The sequence below is a fragment of the Rhyacophila brunnea genome, unplaced genomic scaffold, assembly GCF_057557595.1.
Source record: "Rhyacophila brunnea isolate RB1 unplaced genomic scaffold, BYU_Rbru_1.0 scaffold_18, whole genome shotgun sequence".
Lineage (NCBI taxonomy): Eukaryota > Metazoa > Arthropoda > Insecta > Trichoptera > Rhyacophilidae > Rhyacophila > Rhyacophila brunnea.
In genome coordinates, this window is record NW_028232837.1 from 3,778,332 (window position 1) to 3,796,164 (window position 17,833).

The following is a 17,833-nucleotide window of genomic DNA, read 5'->3' on the forward strand; positions in this document are numbered from 1 at the left end:
TATTGATCTGTATATATTGTATTAGAAAAAAGTATATATATCTCTGTCTACTTATGATAAATATTCATTCAGTTTTTTACATCCTTAGATCTAAGAAATATTGCTACCTAAAACAATTCCGTGTTGAATAAACAAGTTAAAAAAGCTACTTCAAATAAATTTAAATGCAATACAACACCATTTATTATGCTTGTACATCGAAGTGTTTGGACTGTTTGGATCTACTTGCAAGCATGTGATGGTATTATTGATTCCTGATTTTTAAGACAATTATCAGAGGAGATATGCAGCGAAATTTTGTACTGAGTCAATCATCGTTGAGTGAAAAACGTATATTGATGCAATTTATAGTATATTGATGCAATTCAAGTGATAATTAACTCATTTTATAAATTATCTTGAATTATCAATTAAGCGCTGAATATCTTGAAGACATTAGATTGTATATGTTTTATAATTTGGCTCATGGTACACATGAGCAGAGTGGCGCAGCGGAAGCGTGCTGGGCCCATAACCCAGAGGTCCGTGGATCGAAACCACGTTCTGCTATCTTTTTTAAATTTTAAATTTGGATTTTAACCATTGTCACTAAAAAAAATGCATATTTGAATATTTAAATTATCGTATGCGTTATTGTGTGAAACTTATTTTACCGCGTTTTGTCCAGTACACATTTTTTCTTGTGTGTCCAGTCCTAGCAACTAAATTATTAATATATACTTGCGTTGCTATGGAAATCAATGTGAAATGTCAAAATGACATTTCAGTATTCTATATTTATTCAGTATTTCTATCAAGTACAAAAAAAGTATTTATTAATACATAGAATTGACAAGTTTATATGATTCAACAGAAAATTTAAAAACGTGGTATATAAAAAGTTCTTTTTATCTTGTAATTATTTATCTATAGCTCACTTATTACTTACGTAATATTTATTACACGCTAGAAAGCCACAAGTTGTTTTTGAAACCAATATATTATAATTTAAGGCAATCTAAGGGTTTATAATATTAATACTATTGACCGTATGTACTTGGTGGAAATTAAATTTAAATTCTAACGGATTTAAGTTTTATTTTATTCCATTTTGAGTCACATAGTGGCTGAAGATGCTGAAAGGCGAAAGCCGGGTCGCAAAAACGACTCAAATGGAATAATACTAAACTTAAATCCATTCGAATTTAAGGGATGTATGTAAAAGTTTTAACCACAGCAGCACCCATCTTGGATTTAATACGTCACGCGGTACGATTTAAAGAAAAACATCTGTTGTTATTTGTAACTTCATATAAAATATATTTCAGGTAGTCGCTCAACTTCATCATTCACAATCCCATGGTCATGGCCCCCACAAGGGGGGAGACTGACAGGTCTCTAGCTTGGGGGCCCGACGTGACGGTTCGACCAGATAAGTGAGATAAACACACCACAAATTTGCACTAATAGTAAAAACGTCGACTTCTGCGCTATTTTACTTCGAGAGTAGTGTTTGTGCGATTCAATTTTTAATTATTATGTGTCGATACTGGATAACTCCATAATTCAAGTGGATTTATTCAGAAACATAAAAAATCGCAAAAAAAATACACTGAATATCCTTAATTTTACCTCGAACACCATTTGGAAAACGCTACTATAGAGCATTACACTGCCTTTAACCTTAGTGATAGGTAGGGGGCCCACCAACGATCCTAGTCTGGGGATCGCTTCAGGATGTGGGGGCCATGCCCATGGTCTAATATTTAAACTGGGCTAACTCCTAAAGTTCGTTAGATGTACGTGTGTAAGGCATAAAGCCCATTGACGCAGCGAGTGCGGCGCTCGCGCAAAATTTCTACAAGTGGCGCGTAAATCAACGAAAATACAACGTAATCAAATACGCCAGCGCCCACTGGATTTGACGACGCATTTTACGCGCGCGCCGCATGAATCATCGTTTTTTCGCGAATCACCGCTTCTCGGCGATACGAATGAAAGAAAATACAATGGAGTCCATTCATTGAACACAGCGAGTAAAAACACGCTGCGCGAGGCATCGTCGATCGACAGGCGGAAAGCAATTATTTAATTACAGAGTAGTCATTGTTTTATTTTATTGCGTGTTCAGTTTATCGCTGGTTGAATAATGTCATCGTAAATTTTAATTACAAGCCCCGAAATAATATAATATTTTTATTGCTTTGTTATGAGAGGCGCTGTAATAATATTTATTTTGTGCTGCTTGGGCCGCTTATAACATAGGTGAAGGGTAATGCGCGGGAAGAGACGTGTGATTATGGTTATGAATAAACACTGCATACGCGGACTTCGCGCGCCCGACGCGTTCTGTGGGCACCATCGCTAAGAGTGGAGGGAGCTATGGGATGGCCTTCATCCAGCAGTGGCTCTACCCCGGTTGATGATGGTGAAGATACTATAATCATTATAATATAATGTGTAGCCGCACGGGGCTGGTGTAATAAAATAACCATAAACGATAAAACTTAGAAAGGAAATAAATAATCCATAATAGTAAAAACAATTACAGTTCTACGGTATTTTTCTATTTATAAAATAATACCAACTATGTCTGAAGATAAACTATTTTAATTAAAATCCAGGAAACTATTACGAAGTACTTGGAAATCCCTGCCTTGGGAGGCCTCTAGGAGTCGACCCTAAGACTCTATTTGACCCGTTAATTGCCGCCTGTCTATATCCCGGAGCAGGTTTCGAAATGAACCACAAAACATGACCTTCCGGTTTTCTACTTTGCTTTTTTACCGCTTCTCTATTATCCAGAGAATTATTTCAGAAGAAAAAAAGATCATCATTAGAAACATTTTTCCAACTCGTCATGATACATGTACTTATTATTTTCTTTGAATAATATCTCGTCACCCTATTTCTATTTTGTCATAAAAGAAAATAATTATATTTTGAGAATTGTCATCATCACGTTCATAGTTATTATAAATTAGTGTATGCAGTTTTTACCTTCTCACTAGAGGTGAGTTGGAAATACTGTCACCAGTTTGTGTACTCAAGTTTCGGATGAAACTACCCATACTCAGTATGTGTGGCCCAATAAACTTATTCTAAAAAACTTGTGATGATATCATCGCGAGTCGCTGTTCTGTGCACTCGCCAGTTGGTGAACTTTCAACACTATTGACATTAAATGCGCGCGAACGAAATAGCACTTGAATATAGGTATATTTAATTTATTAGTCTATTGCGTTCGAATGTATGAATAATAGGTCATAAATTTTGTGTCGCAGCACAGTGGTGAGATGACGCACAGGCTTAGGCTTGTTATATGACCGCTCAAAACGTGTTTAAAATTTAAAAAAATCACTGTTATTCATTTTTGTTAACAAGAATATTATAACCTAACAGAAAAACAACTCATAAATTTAAAATGTGTTTAAAATTTTATAATATATGGGACTATTCGACAAGCAGAGCTCAGCGTATTTTTAGCGATTCTATTGAAGCCGATACACAGTCTAAGTTCCCTGGGCCGATACGTATTTCAAATACTAGTATGGAGCTGGTTTTAGTTTCAGTTGAGTATGAAACTTTTATGCACGCCAAACGCTCTATATAGTATTCCAAATACTTGTAAGTATTTTGGAACAAGTTTCTATACTAAGTATTTTTTATACTGGTAGTAAGTATACAGTCTTCAAAATCGACCAGTTTTCCCATCTCTACTTCTCACAATGTGCAGGTATGTAGGGAGGTAGGTACCTACTACAAAATTTGTAAAATCTGATTAAGAGCATACATAAGTGAAACGGAAAATAATTTTCAACAGTAGGTGGAACGAAATTTCGCAGTCGTCGCCACTCGGAGACTGACAGTCGAGGTGTGAGCACGTCATTTTGTTTTGTGATGGCGTCGGAGAAATATATTCTTAAATCGTGTAAAGATGACTAAAAAACGTTCCGCGTGTACTTGAAAAAGAAAACATGTCAATGAATATACTATTATTATTACGAATATAATAATAAACATTACATTAAAAGGACGCATGTTGCATTTTTATGATAAATTATATTTCGTTCGGCTCGCGTCATTTGCACAATCCGCGCATCGCCTTGTCACGTTCTTTTTAGACCATGCCTCAGCTGAAGTATATATAGCCTTGACGACAATAATTCGTCAGTAACTATTCAAACTCACATTTGAAATATTTCTGAAGGGATTTCTTTGATACACCTATCTCAATTATTTATTATTTGTATTAATGTATACATCATATTTTAGTAGGCTATTGACAAAAATAATGATCCATAAATATTTATATATAAATATTATTCAAAGAACATCTCTGGAAATTATTTTAAATGTGAGTTAGAATAGTTCTGCACTCAGCTGCTGAATTACTCTAAATATTATGTAAAAAATAAGATGTATATGGGTAAATCTAAACATATAAGTCAATGACCCCATCAAACCACGTACCCGACTTTCACCACACCCGGTCTTAATCGGGTGTATCACGGAACTCTACGTTTGGAAGTGAAGCATCATTTTTTTATGATTGGGAATGTCTCAGGAGCAGTTTTTACCTACCACTAATTACCAAGCAACTTCACGGATTACTCCAAGATATTTGTGGTGTTGTAGCTTCCTTGAACTTGCTAATAATTTTTAATCAATTACTTTTTTTGGTCTATGGTAGGTACTAGGTAGTGGTCTATGTGCGTAGGCGCGAAACCCGAAAGATTCAGATTTGATTCCTGCGGGGTGTCATGTTAAATAAATTTGAAATTGAATAATTTGGAAACACTTCAAAAACACATCTATCTATTAGTACAAGTATTCAAAAAAATATGGTGCCTAACAGGACTGGAACCTTCATCCATCGGATACTAATTTAGATACCTGCACCCTACCTAATTACGACGAAATTAACTAATTACCATGCAACTGAAACGCTTCACAAATTTCGTTAATATTGGCTACCGGCTTTTCTGGCTTGAATTACAGTACAACTAATTGATACCCGCCTTGAAACCTAGCCGACGTCAGATTCTAAAAATAATTCACAAAATTAAAAAAAAAAAAAAAAAACTATTCAAATATATTATGACGTATAGGTGTAGTATTACAATATAATATGTACTACATTATACTTTGTTGGATAGAAGTAGCTACATTTTTTTTCATGAATAAGTTTTCCTTTAATACATTATTTCTTGGTAACATTCTATTTTTTCCGTCTATTTCGCTAATAAGGCAGCACTCACACACGCAAAAAAAATAATACATAAACCTGTTTTTAAATGTGTGTACATGCATATTGCTAAAAGGAAAACACTATTAACCAGCTTACAAAAAAAGCGGGAAAAAATCTTTTAGCGGAAAAACAGTTGCGAAAACTGAAGGAAATTCGCAGCCGACATTTCCGTCTCACGGCTGTTGGGTTGGCAAGCCTGGACTTGACATTAATGCGAATTGATTTGGCGGGAATCGGATGGCAAGACCACGCTCCGCCATCTTGTTTAGTGGCCATTTTGTGGAAATAAAATTAAATCGACCATTTTGCCGGGGTCTAAGAGTCTTGAGGAAAATTCGCAGGAGGATCTGGAACGAATGTTCCGATTTAGGTATTGTTTTAAAAGAGAGAGCGTTATTTCAATCAGCGACGGAGTCAATCGAATATACAAAGGTCGTTTTTTACCAAATCTCAAGACGTTTTTCGCCATACAATATGATCACAGACTTATATAGGATATATTATCTTAATGTATATATTATCGACTGTTCCAAGCCAAAAGGACGTTAGTCAGGGGACCAAAAAGAGTCAAAAAATGTCATATTAATGAGAATAAGTTCGTTTCTATACAACTTCTTTCTTAGTATTGGAGTTTTATTTTCATTTTTGGTAGAATAATAATATTGTTTTGAAGTATGTAGTGTTTATTTATTTATTTATTTGCAATAAATTAGTAATTTTAAATCACTTAAGGGGGGACATGCTCGTCGAAGGTCAAAATTGAGTTTTTATTGTATTTTCAAACCATGATCCTGGACACTCCTTAAACGTTGTAGATAATCTATTTATATAATTTTGAAGCCTTATTATCCTTTATAGTTATTTTACACATTTGATGACTGCATGAAGTATTTTTGTTACATAAAATAGTATTCTTTTAAACCTCTCGCTCTAATGTTTTAGAATATAGTCATATTTCGGTACATAACTGTGCAGTGGTGTTAAGATTTTTTACATTTATTAATTTTTAAACGCATTTATAAAACCATTAGCATAATTTATTATGAGATAATTTTTGTAAAATATTCACGATAAAAAATTATATTGATAATCTCTGTGATCCCAAATTTGACAAGAATTAGGCATTTTATTATTCAAAAAATCGGCAAGATTAACACATTTCAAGATGGTTCTAAAGATATTTATTATAAGCTATGTCTTTGACCATTCAAGTGTGATAAACATCTTATGAATAATGATTGCTTTATAATAATTATTGACCTAAGAATAAGGTAGTGTTTTTTTGAAATACGCCATTTCTTTTGTCATTCCCCAGTGGTTAAGCTACAACATACGGCCGTAGCCATAAATTGACAAACTATAATTGAAGTAGGGAGTAAAATGATATTGACGCGCGTGTTTGAACATGTACCGTTTAAAAAAATAAAAAAAACTCGGTTAGGTACATGTTCAAACACGCGCGTTAACATAATTTTACTCCCTACTTTAATTATAGTTTGTCATTTTATGGCTACGGCCGTATGTTGTAGCTTAACCACTAGGGAATGACAAAAGAAATGGCGTATTTCAAAAAAACACTACCTTATTCTTAGGTCAATAATTATTATAAAGCAATTATTATTCATAAGATGTTTATCACACTTGAATGGTCAAGGACATAGCTTATAATAATTATCTTTAGAATCATCTTCAAATGTGTTAATCTTGCCGATTTTTTGAATAATAAAATGCCTAATTCTTGTCAAATTTGGGATCACAGAGATTATCAAAATAATTTTTTATCGTGAATATTTTACAAAAATTATCTCGTAATAAATTATACTAATGGTTTTATTAATGCGTTTAAAAATTAATAAATGTAAAAAATCTTAACACCACTGCACAGTTCTGTACCGAAATATGACTATATTCTAAAACATTAGAGCGAGAGGTTTAAAAGAATACTATTTTATGTAACAAAAATACTTCATGCAGTCATCAAATGTGTAAAATAACTATAAAGGATAATAAGGCTTCAAAATTATATAAATAGATTATCTACAACGTTTAAGGAGTGTCCAGGATCATGGTTTGAAAATACAATAAAAACTCAATTTTGACCTTCGACGAGCATGTCCCCCCTTAATTCCGTTTGGCTGTCCAAGAAAAAATACAGAGTTCATAAAGAAAATACCGAATTGTTTTTTTACATGATTTTATTCATGTTTTTGTTTGTATGTCTGTTATGTTTTATTTGTTTATTATAATCATTTTAATTTTGGTGCGTTGCGTTAGCAGAATGTACGTTAATTCTTATTAGTTTTCTGTAAGGATATCAGTTATCACTTAGGTACGCCCAAATTGGAAAATCGTAACTCTGTTTGCAATCATCTATGAAGAACGCCCTTTTGCCAGTCTGTAGATATTTTTTTGTAAACCTAACCTCATAATAAATATAACTCAAAATCACCAAAATGTTACTTACGCCCTTTTGGCTTGGACTTTCGATATAAAAGTCACAATATGTTTGTTTGTTTTCCTACTTGGCCCCAACTGACTTCTACATGACATAAAAAATACAAAGTTTGTTTGTTCAAATTACCATTCCCACCAAATGAAAATTAAAATTTTCACAACATATCAAAATAAATTTTACGTATGTTGGATTCTATTTTAATTTAATAATCTTTTGATTGACTTAGCTGTCAGAATTATTTTCATTTTGGACAGGTATGCCTAGATACAAATTAATTAATTAGCGAAGTAAGACGTAAAGGTGAGGGTATTATCACTTTACAGAGCGGACATGTGCTGTATTACAAAGAAACCGCTGAAGGACGCACGAGCGGTGTTGGATGTATTGTTAACAAAACCTGGAAAGACCGCATAGTGGAATTCAACTATATTTCTGACAGGTCGCAAGCGTGATAATCAAAATCAATGCTAGGTACCGGATTCAGATTTTGCAAGCATATGCTCCGACACAGAGATCCTGATGGAGAAGTGGAAGAGTTTTACGAGGAAATAACATCTTTGAAAAATAAAAGTAATTACCACTTCAACGTCATAATGGGAGATTTCAATTCACTTATTGGATCATACCAAAGAGATGACGTAGCGGTCGGACATTTCTGACACGGCTCAAGGGATGGTAGAGGGGACATGCTTGTGGAGTTTGCTGAAACTAACAATCTTCACATCATGAATTCCTTTTTTCAACAAATGAGAATGTAATTATCATTATTTTCATCAGTAGTTTGTTCTCCCGAGGTGCAGTACTAACTTGCCATTTGTAATGCCAATTGGCATAGCAATAACTCTATTCAACCAAATAGCTTCGAATATCAATATATTCCACCTACGTGAGACGAGTTTAGGCGGACGTTGTTTTATAAATCCTTAAATTAGGGTCTACTTAGATAATTTAGTGTACTTCCATCTATGTATGTACTTAGGTGCTATATAATTTTTATATTTACCTACTCTTTTTATACTGTATCTATGTCTTCGTTTTTTCGTATCATATTGTAAACGTCTTGAATTTTTAATTTGTAAACTTCACTAGGTATATTATGTTAATAAATATTTTTTTATTTAAATTTGAAAGCACATTAACTACTAAAAACTTTTCTTTGTTATGGATACTCTATATTAGACTGTCTTGTCTACTTTATGTTGATAACTCTGTTTCTTCGGGTAATTCATACATCTGCGGCGCCCAGTTGTCCGTTGTCCAGTTGTTCCATTATCTTTGGGATGTTTTTTTTTATTTATAATATGTATCATATAATATACTATTCTTTTTTTTGTTTTTACGATAAGTGTTCGACCAAACTGTTATTATTAGTATATTATTCAACTCCGGCTCTAGGATGTAAATGATATAATATATTCTAAAAACATTTTTGTACATAATATAATATTATCCATTTATTTTCTTATAACTACATTTAATATAAGTGAACATCATTTGATCTAATTTTATGCGTGGTAATCAGGCAAAGAGGCGTATCAGTAGGTATAGTAAAAAGTGCAAAGTTATAAAACGTATACTCTACCTGTCTATCTCTTGGTTAACTTAGCGATATTTAATACATTTCCTCTATCACTTAACTCGGGAGAACAACATAGTCATAAGTGAATTAGTGCCGCAGCAACGACAAACCTATTTACTTTCATACTTCATAATACCTGAACCATGCAAACTGTACGCTTCTAAATATTCTTTGAAATAATACGAAATGGCTTTCACTCAACCATCATCAACTTAGGTTTATGAGCAATTAACAAAACGATTGTTTTTTGCTTGTTTTGTTTATTGAATAAATAAAATGATTTAACCATACATAAACCTACCTACTTAATTATGACGATTTTAACTAGTACCTTTGTTACAAGAAATACTTGCGTTATAATGTTGACTATCGGTTTTTGTATAATTAATTAACGTAGGTATCAATTAATTACTTTTTATCTACCACATTTAAATAGCATGCTAATTAGGCCACCTAATATTTACGCGCTAGGTGCGTCTTTAGCGTCAAATGTAGCGCGTATCGATCAGGTGGCCATTCGATATAATTAGCATGATATTTAAATGTGGTAATTAAAAAGTTATTATCTAGTCAGCAGTCAATGTGGTTAACACTAACCGACGTCATAGATCACTCCATAGAACTTAGACTTTCTAATAATTAAACATACATAATTTGAAAAAATCCCACAAGAAAAACTCTTTTTAGAAAGAAAAACAAATACGACACCCGATGGGATATGAATATGTAACCGCTGAATTCGCTCCAGTGTGCTTTTCCAATTAAGTTACGATCATCCTACTTAATTACGACGATTTTAACAAGTAATTCTTACATGAAATGTTTATCGAATTGCGTTACAATATTGGCTATCGGTTTGTGTATATTAAATCAAGGTAAGTATCAATTAAATGACTTAATTACAAACCGACGTCATGGATTCACTACAATATTTAATTTTTATAACATAGGTAGGTACTTAGACTTTCTAATAATTTAATAAATGATTGACAAGTACCGCGTAAATTTCCGGATCGGTTGACATCTTACTAAGTTTTGCGTATAAACTGGCTGCCGGAATACTTGTATCAAGGCCGGTTTTCTTGCATCCGTTTTGCAAAACTTGAGGATTTGACCGTTAGAGGACTATTTTATCTTTCTTTTGACAATCTCCGATCCTAATAAGGTCATATGGGCCTCCACAGAGTATAGGTTTGTATTGACAGATTTTATTTTTTACGAGAAATGGATGTCAGCCACTTGCTCAACCTATTAGGTCCAGTCTACAACAGTGATTATCTTCGTTTCGCTAAGTTAATTTTTGCAGTAATATAAAATATAACAATATGCAATAGCTGAGTAGTAACGTGTTAGCATAGAAAAGCGGGCATGAATCCCAAATCACGTAAAATGCACATGTAGTTTTTTCAATGTTTATTTGGACCTAATCGCTTATTCGCCCATTTCTCGTATAACAAAAAAGTGTGAGGCTGCCCAGATCCGCATTAAATTATATAACAAATTAAAAAAATGTATATTTTTTCTTTAAATTTAAAGTATCAATAAATTGCCTCAAATTGCAAGCTTTGTACTGTTCCGTTAGGTGTCTCTTGTAGACTATGCATTCCAGTGGCGAAGACTCCATACTAGGCGATTATTTAAAGCCTACCTTCTTAAGAAAAATATTTTTTAATTTTATATTGATATATTAAATAATATATTCACCTAATAATATATTCAATATGCCCGACGACATCTATCGTATAATTGTCATAATAATTTTACGATATTTTCCACTATTTCAATAAGCACCATTTATGTCATGTCTCGAAGGTTTAAAAAAAATAAGCGACATCTCGTTTCGCTTCACATATTCTATGGATTACGTTTGTGTGAATCGAAAACTTTTTTTATATGAAGTTTGTTTCTCATAATTTCAAGACGTCTGCGGCGGCCCATATAAATTGGTAAGCTATTTAAGGAGCGCTTACGCTTACATATTACGTAAGTGCACATTTATTCAAAATAATTTATAAGATAATTTAAAAAAATAATTTCTAGGGATTCAATCACATATAAATATTGATTGTTAAAAATAATAAATAATTTATCTCATGATTTTTATTGGTCAGTTAGTATATTCATAGACTAATACAATTTATTCAGCCAATTGTGTAAGTCGAAATCTGATATTGTATCTAAGTCTGTGTTTTAAATATAGAAGTATTTTAAAATGTCTAATTTACGGGTTAAATTATAAATTGTTATGGAACAGATTCACAACAACGGATATTTTCAATATATTTTGAGCGTATCTTGCGTTTATATTTAAGAAAATACATAATTCAAATTAATTGCTTAATTGTATACCATTAGTGAGCTTTTGAAATTTCATTGGTTTTTGTGTACCTACCTATTCATCAGTAGTTATGTCGGATTATCTTCTTATTTCCCGTAAATACATCTAACAAGAGTGTGCTTTCTTCACAGCCTACCTGTTTCCAAAAGTCACTCTTCGCCACTGATGCATTCGCCATAAAGTAAACGAGTGAGTCTAATATATATTTATGTTTCACTTGTGGTCAATAATAAATTGTCTGTGAATACAAAATATCAGAGAATTAATAATAATTACAGTCAGTGATAATGTTGAATAAGAAAATAACACATCAATTATTGGCCGGTTGATTGGCTGCCATGTATTTTATATTCAAATATTATCTATGTTGGGTGCAGTTTGATAAAATGGATACTCTCTCTAAACTGTTTAACAATTACGTATCAGTAAACTTGACTTGCTAACTTGACTACCAATTACGCTTGAATATTTAAAATATAATAGCACCTTGTTTACCAACAACAGAATATAAATATTAAATAATTTCAAGATAAAAAGAACTTTTTATATAAGTACAACGTTTTTAAATGTTCTGTTGAATCATATAAACTTGACTTGACTAGCTTAAACGATCAAAAAAATGTGTGCTTGATAGACATAATTCTGAAATGTCATTTTGTCAATTCATATTGATTTCCGTAGTAACGCACGTATATATTAATAATTTAGTTGCTAGGACCCACTTAGCAACCAATAATAGTTTTACTTTTTACAGATTTCTTCCGAAATAACTTTTCATACAAAACAGAATCAACTGAAAATGAATTCAATTCTGCTTAAAGATTTCCAAAAGTATTTAAAACATGCATTCCCGTCGTGTTCTGATATATTCTAAAAGTTTCAAATATCTAGCTAGTCGGGAAGTTAGTTAAGGGGGGACATGCTCGTCGAAGGTCAAAATTGAGTTTTTATTGTATATTCAAACCATGATCCTGGACACTCCTTAAACGTTGTAGATGATCTATTTATATAATTTTGAAGCCTTATTATTCTTTATAGTTATTTTAAACATTTGATGACTGCATGAAGTATTTTTGTTACATAAAATAGTATTCTTTTAAACCTCTCGCTCTAATGTTTTAGAATATAGTCATATTTCGGTACATAACTGTGCAGTGGTGTTAAGATTTTTTACATTTATTAATTTTTAAACGCATTTATAAAACCATTAGCATAATTTATTACGAGATAATTTTTGTAAAATATTCACGATAAAAAATTATTTTGATAATCTCTGTGATCCCAAATTTGACAAGAATTAGGCATTTTATTATTCAAAAAATCGGCAAGATTAACACATTTTAAGATGATTCTAAAGATATTTATTATAAGCTATGTCTTTGACCATTCAAGTGTGATAAACATCTTATGAATAATGATTGCTTTATAATAATTATTGACCTAAGAATAAGGTAGTGTTTTTTTGAAATACGCCATTTCTTTTGTCATTCCCTAGTAGTTAAGCTACAACATACGGCCGTAGCCATAAATTGACAAACTATAATTAAAGTAGGGAGTAAAATGATATTGACGCGCGTGTTTGAACATGTACCGTTTAAAAAAAAATTAAAAAAAATTCGGTTAGGTACATGTTCAAACACGCGCGTTAACATAATTTTACTCCCTACTTTAATTATAGTTTGTAATTTTATGGCTACGGCCGTATGTTGTAGCTTAACCACTAGGGAATGACAAAAGAAATGGCGTATTTCAAAAAAACACTACCTTATTCTTAGGTCAATAATTCTTATAAAGCAATCATTATTCATAAGATGTTTATCACACTTGAATGGTCAAAGACATAGCTTATAATAAATATCTTTAGAATCATCTTCAAATGTGTTAATCTTGCCGATTTTTTGAATAATAAAATGCCTAATTCTTGTCAAATTTGGGATCACAGAGATTATCAAAATAATTTTTTATCGTGAATATTTTACAAAAATTATCTCGTAATAAATTATACTAATGGTTTTATAAATGCGTTTAAAAATTAATAAATGTAAAAAATCTTAACACCACTGCACAGTTCTGTACCGAAATATGACTATATTCTAAAACATTAGAGCGAGAGGTTTAAAAGAATACTATTTTATGTAACAAAAATACTTCATGCAGTCATCAAATGTTTAAAATAAATATAAAGGATAATAAGGCTTCAAAATTATATAAATAGATTATCTACAACGTTTAAGGAGTGTCCAGGATCATGGTTTGAAAATACAATAAAAACTCAATTTTGACCTTCGACGAGCATGTCCCCCCTTAAAACTCGATTGCAAGATTTGTACAGGACAAATAAGAATACGAGCTAAGAAAAGCGTTGTAAAATAAAAGGAACATTAATAAACGGGGAGTGCAGTGCTTCTAAGAACATTAGTTCGATAAGATATACCTAAGTAATTTTGTGATTCAGTTATACAGGGGTATCAATAAGTGCTGAAAGTTTTAAATTTGGCGCCTATTTTGCACTGGTTACTTTATCACTTTTTAAATTTGACATACATAGACATATTTGACGCACTCTGGACTCAGTTATGGGAAATTATACAGTACAACGATGTGTAGGTACAAATCGTAAAAAAGTATAATGATAAACACAGAACAGATAATAAATATAATTCCGATAGGCTATTTATATACCTACACAGTAAATTTGACGCAGGGTTTTGAATGTGTGAGTGTCCTACGAAAATGAACCACGCATTATAGACGTGCAATGGTGTATGTTATACACCAATATTAAATGAGCGTCAATGCATAAGCCGAGAGCAGTTGTCACTATTCTTGACGCGTGTATAAATTTATCTCGTATATTTCCTTACTCGAGATCGGTTGCCTGCTTCTCCTTACCCGTTAGATATTTCGGTCCCCAATATTTCTGAGCTCCCTGATGATAACGGTTCTTCTAATATATAAAACAATTATAAGGCCAGTGGTCACTTACGGCTGTGAGACTTGGTTCTTAACTCAAAACGAGGAAAACAAATTAGCTGTCTTCGAGTGCAAAATACTCCGAAAAATCTTTGGACCCACGTTGGAAAATGGGAACTACAGATTAAAAATGAACCATGAGTTGGAAGAGCTGATTGAACAGCAAACAATTATTTCAATTTTCAATTTTCAATTTTCAATTTATTTATTTTTACATATTGTGGACATTACAAATTATAAGTTTAAGACGTTCACAACATGACATAAAAAAGAGATAGATAATATGTTATTAAACAGTAGAAATATGTACATACAAAAATATTAATTATATAGGTACATGGAAATACACCGGATGAGTTAAGCAGACCCTATTTTAAAAATTTATAAAATAACGTCCACCTATACTCATCCTCACGTAGGTGGAATATATCAACACCCGAAGCAATTTCGTTGAACATAGTTATCGCCCTCCCAATTGGCATTACCAGTGGCAGGTTGGTTCTGCACCTTGGGAGAATAAACAACTGATGTTCTCTATTTCTAAGATAGTTATCAGGGACACACAGGTCAACACTGCCCAGAATGGCAGAGTTCTCATTTATACCTCGTATAAGTCGAAAAAAATACATAGCTAAATAAAGATTTCTTCTAAATTGCAAACTGCAGTATGTAAGCATGCCTAAGAGAAAGTCAGTTGGATAAAGCCACGGATAGTATCCGTACAACCTCAAATAAAGGAGTCTCAAGAATTTCTTCTGAACCCTCTCCACCATAAGGCCATACTTCAACTGATGCGGTGCCCAAACAATAGACCCACTCTCAAGTCTGCTTCGAACTTAAGAATTAAATAAAAGTTTTAATACCGTAACATCCGAAAAGACCCGGGAAGTACGCATGACGAAGCCCAACATTTTAAGCGCCTTGTTACAAATGGTAACTATATGGCTAATAAATGTCAGTTTACTCTCAAACGTAATGCCAAGATCCCTTACAGATGATATTCGTGACAGAACTCTGCCATGCATCGAGTATTGGAAAAACAACACTTTTGAGGCTCTGGTAAACGACAAAAGATTGCATTTATCAATATTGAATTCTAGTTTGTTACGCCTGCCCCAATCTAATATATTATCTATATCAAGTTGGAGCTGACGACAATCGTCCAAGGTGACAACTTCCAAAAAGAGTTTCAAGTCATCAGCGAACAACAAAAACATAGCATTTTTTATTACCAATGCTATGTCATTTATAAAAATCGTGAACAGCAACGGCCCTAAGTTTGAGCCCTGAAGGACACCAGAAAATGTGTTAAAGGTCTGTGAGTCCTGTGAGATACTGTAAGTCCCAAAGACTACGATGGGCGGGACATGTGGAGAGAATGCCTGAAGTTAGAGCGCCAAGGATCATGACGAAGTGGCTACCCCAACGGAAGAGACCCAGAGGCCGTCCAAGAAGGAGATGGGCTGACGCCGTAGAAGTGAACTGGCTTCATATAGGAAGACCCGGTAACTGGAGAAGTGTGGCGAGAGACCGGAGTGAATGGAGAGCGTTGTGGAGGAGGTCAAATCCCACCCCGGGATGTAGCGCCGTGGAAGAGAAGAGTGATGATAACGGTTACGTTAATAAGCAAAACTGATGGATTTATGTCAGATCTCCACAGCCTACCTCCACCATTCGCCACGGCTTTATGTTTAGCTTCACATTCAATATTCTCATAATAAATATCAGCGTGACCGATTTAATGATATTATTATTTCACTATGTCTTTAGGTCGGGCTCATAGATGATGAAAATACTTTACGACGCATCAATGCACTGCCTACATTTATTCAGTTAGGTGCTTATAATCCTTTCTGTTATTTTTTGGTTGTTAATGTACGTTTTCATACAATATAATTTTGAATCAAATATGATTGCTCCAAATTTCAGTTGTCACATCCTTGTCAGAATGTGGTAGGCGACAATATCGCTGGCCTAATGTTAATATCCCGTAAGTGACTTTTTACAGGAAGTCATTTTCGTCAAACTTAGATACGGGGTATTAATATTGGACAATCGATATATTGTATCCACTGCTCAAGAAAACAAAATATTCTATGCATTCGAATCCAAGTCCAAGGTTTTTAATGTTTTTATTTGTAACAAGTAGATTTCGGAGGCTATTAATTGAAGTCGTGTAGGAATATTAAGAAAGTAAATGAATGATTCATGAATATTGAACATCGCCACTTTTAATTGCAAAGTGTTGTGCAATTAAATGAGGCTAAAATATTTTTTAAAAAAGATACCTAGCAGAACGTGGTTTCGATCCACGGACCTCTGGGTTATGGGCCCAGCACGCTTCCGCTGCGCCACTCTGCTCGTGTGAATCATTTGCCAAAATTTAACTGATTATTCAAACTTTCAATTTCTGCATTACTTTTCATCTTGTTTTCACAATTTGAGATTAGACAATGAATGTATAGAATTGAGATCAAATTCATGTCCAAATAAAATATTTACATACTTAAAAAAATATGTAATATTAGCCACCGAAATTACAAAGGAAACGCAGAAAAAAAAATAGATAAGTACTAAATTAAATTATGTATTCATATCATATTTATTTCTATAGAATTCTGAATTATTCAAAAGTAGATTAGCAAGTAGGTGCTCGTAAGTATCAAGTTGAACTTAACAATAACGATATTATGTGATACCAATCTATATAAAATTAACGTAATGAGATAGGAACATTACTGTTTGCCATCTCCACGAATAATGTGTTAATTTTTATCTCAATTCTATAAGGTCATTATTTTCTTTTCGGTATGACGGCCCACGGTGAACGACGAAATGTAATTTATATGTAACCCCGGTGGTTATGCTAGAAGTTCACCCTATAGTAAAATGGGATTTAAATGCCAATTCGAGTACCTGTACGTTTCATAACTTTGCACTCCGACTCTTGGATGAAAATGATGTAATATATTCTAAAAATATTTTTGTTAAGTTATACTTCTTTTGGCGCGTTTGGGAAAACAGATCGGAGTGTATTTTTCGCGTGTGACGCGCAGATGTAACGCTTTTGGCGTGTGACCGGCCGCGATGTATCACATAATTTGTTGTACTTTATATTGCAATCGGGTTGCGTAATACTTTGAAATATTTATCGTTGTGTTAGGCGGATTCAAATTTGTTATTGTTAACTTTCCTAATTAATACATAATTACGGAATGAAGCAATAAAATAATTTTAAACCAGCGGCGCTCCAATAAG

The 17,833-nt window shown here is 33.0% G+C and overlaps 2 non-coding genes across 2 annotated transcripts; one reads left to right on the forward strand and one right to left on the reverse strand.

The window, feature by feature from the left end:
* Positions 1 to 477: 477 nt before the first annotated feature.
* Positions 478 to 549, forward strand: TRNAM-CAU (transfer RNA methionine (anticodon CAU)). Its single transcript has one exon. It is a non-coding gene; the product is annotated as a tRNA-Met (tRNA).
* A 16,315-nt stretch (positions 550 to 16,864) lies between these two features.
* On the reverse strand, positions 16,865 to 16,936 carry TRNAM-CAU (transfer RNA methionine (anticodon CAU)). The gene has a single exon. It is a non-coding gene; the product is annotated as a tRNA-Met (tRNA).
* Between the last annotated feature and the right edge of the window lie 897 nt (positions 16,937 to 17,833).